Below are 3,017 nucleotides of genomic sequence, written 5' to 3'. Positions count from 1 at the left end.
ATTGAAGACTGTAGTCCTTGACCTTCTGCAGCAAATGCTTCAGATCCTCTTCAGTTTCAGCAAGCAAGGTTGTGTCATCTGCATAAGACAGGTTGTTGACGAGTCTTCCTCCAGTCCTGATACCATATTCTTTCTCCTAAAGTCCAGCCTCCCAAAATCTGTTCCACAGATAGAGTGAAAATAAATGAACACAGTACTTATCCCTGACACACTGCTTCCCTGATTTTGAACCATGGAGTATTTGTTTCCTTGCTCCGTTCTAACGACTGCCTCCTGGTCTAAGAATAAGTTTCACATGAGCACAGTCAGATGTTCTGGGATTCCCATCCATCTTAAGGTTAGCCACAATTTGTTGTGATCCACACAGTCAAATATCTTTGCATAGTCGAAGAAACACAAATAGACATTCCTTTGGTACTCTCTGCTTTCAGCCAAGATCCATGTAACACTGACTATGATGTCCCTGATGCCATGACTTCTTTTAAACCTTGCTTGCACTCTGGCAGTTCTCTGTGACTGCGCTCTTCCAGTCCCAATAGCAGTGTTCAGTAGGACAGTAAACAACAAATGCTGATGAAGGTATGGAGAGGTAGAAGCTCTCATGCTTTGCTAGTTGAAATGGAAAATTGTACATCTTCTATGGAATGTAGAAACATTGTCAACTTTCCCTTAAATCACTACAAATTTTTAAAAAGCAAAATATGTGTCTCCTAAAAAAATAGCCATAATAGTCTTATCAACTTCATGACATGAAAATGGATACAATGAATATCTAATATACTGCCAATATGAAATTTTCCCTATTTGTCTCAGCAATTCTTGATAACTATTTTCTTTTTTGTTTCACCATTTGTTCATTTAAAGCAGGATTTTCAGTGAAGGGTATCACATTGCATGTGATTGCCACATTTCTTTAGGGTTTTTTTTTTAAAAAATCTAGAATAATCTCTTTGCTTTTTAAAACTCTTTCATGCCAATGATGTAATTATGAAGACTTATGCCAGTAGTCTTTCAAAGTGTTTTATAAACTGGATTTTTTTTCAGATTATTTTCTTCATTATTATATTGAGCTAGATTTTTGGCAAATATATCATAGGTGATGTTGTGCCTTTTCTGCAGCATCTCTTTAACAGACCTTACTATCAAGATGTTCCATTGTTGGTAATCTGGTTAAGGTGTTATCCAACAGGCGTCTAATATCCTCTAAATGTTGTCTTTTCTCCTTTGTAATCAATAACTTTCTTTGGTGTTATATTTAGAAAGCATATGTATATGCATTTCACTAACAAATCTTTCATCCTCCGAATTTGGTCTCTTTTGAAAATCCATGCTTGAGTTAATTACTACAGTGATAGTTGGAAAATGGTGACATTTTTCTACATGTATTAACACTTTCCTCCATCCTTTCCTGTCATTTTTAATCAATATTTTGAATTCATTACAATAATTTTTAAATGCTCAAATAATCTCAAATTTCAGTATAGGTCACACTTTCATCCTATCTCTTGTGTCCTTTGACATTATCCTCATTATTTATTGAGCAATTTCTTGTACTCTGGCACAAGAAGATAATCCAGGATCTTCTTGGGCTTCCCCTGACTCGGAGATGGAATCCACCATTTCTCCAAGGTGTCCTAGATCTTACTAATGGGGACCAGTATTTAGAAACCAAACTCTAGACACTTACCTGAACTATTTACTATAGTGGATTAAAAAAAATATTTTGCACACTTTAATTTCAGAACAAAATAAGCCAAGAAAACTTGTAATACACAACATCCAACCTCATTACACCCTGCCTTAACACACAGGACAGGAAAGACAAACACTAGCTATCAGCAGATGGAGCCAGGTGGGAGAGGGTGACTCAAGGTTGCTGTGGGAGCCACAGGGATGCTATACAGGAGGAAGGAGGTGTTACAGTAGGACCTTTTAATCAACTTCTTCCATGCGAGATGCAACCTCATCATCCTCAAGAGGGGGGATCTCATCAGGAACAGCAGCACTGGGTTCCTCAGTGGTCACCTCATCTAAGGTAGATTCGGATGGAGTGAGTCTCGGGATCCTCGTGGGAGAAACCAGAAGAGAGCAGTGCAGTTTCAAGTAGCAACCCCACCAAGTCCTTAACAGCTTTGTCATTCTTGTCTGCCTCAGCCTTCTGTCTCAGTGTTTAAACAATTGGATGATCCTCTATGTTGACAAGAGTTTAGGCACATGCTTACTTGTCCACTTCTCTATCTACCACTAATCTTGAGTTCCCACAGATCTCTTCAATTCAAATCCAAACTCATAGAATTAATTTTACTTCCTTTCCATATCTCTAACATTCTTCTGTGAGAAACCTGACTTCTGTTCTCCAAAATATTTTTATCCATGATATTTTTACTTATTTAGTAAATACTCCCGAATGTAAGCAATCTCTCAAGATGTCCTCTTCACCCTCTTAGGTTTCTATACTTCAAATACCTCACATACCTCCTGCCTGGCTGAGTCCTCAGAAGAGCCTTTCTTGCTCTCTGCGGGCTCTCCTACCTGGTGCTGGACCGCATCCAGCGCAGTGTTCTTCTCAGCCCTCTCAGGAGTCATCACCTTGAACCCTGACATCATGCCACCCGCATGTGGATGATCTCCTCACTGCTTGAATTCTGACATCCCAGACAGAGCTGCCTTCCATGTGGACGTCCTGCTTGTTCACTCTGCTTGTTCCAGTTCTCATCCATGTCGACACTCTCCTTTTCTCAGCTGGGCTCTCATACCCCATGCCAAGCTCTCACTCTTTGTAAAAGTCCTCCTCAATTTGCTAAGGTACTAACTCTTCATAATTAGGGCAATATATCTTAACTTTTAATAAAGACAAGAATCTTCTGGGGAACTTCTTACAAACACAGGCCTTACACCCAAAGATGATCCATTTGGTTGGTTTGAAACGAGACCTTGAAAACTACATGCCCAACAGGATCTCAGGCAATTTGGGCGCAACTGGTCTGGTTGATAATTTTAAAAATACTATTTTCATC

At 39.2% G+C, this 3,017-nt stretch overlaps 1 pseudogene; it reads right to left on the bottom strand.

Moving 5' to 3' along the window:
* The window catches only part of LOC102857477, a 4,284-nt pseudogene extending 1,680 nt beyond the window's left edge, over positions 1-2,604 (bottom strand).
* Between the last annotated feature and the right edge of the window lie 413 nt (positions 2,605-3,017).

The sequence above is a fragment of the Elephantulus edwardii genome, unplaced genomic scaffold (genome assembly GCF_000299155.1).
Source record: "Elephantulus edwardii isolate Elephantulus edwardi_28Jun2011 unplaced genomic scaffold, EleEdw1.0 scaffold00018, whole genome shotgun sequence".
NCBI classification, from domain to species: Eukaryota; Metazoa; Chordata; class Mammalia; order Macroscelidea; family Macroscelididae; genus Elephantulus; species Elephantulus edwardii.
Note: the sequence above shows the minus strand (reverse complement) of the source record. Positions and strands in the feature narration are given on the sequence as shown.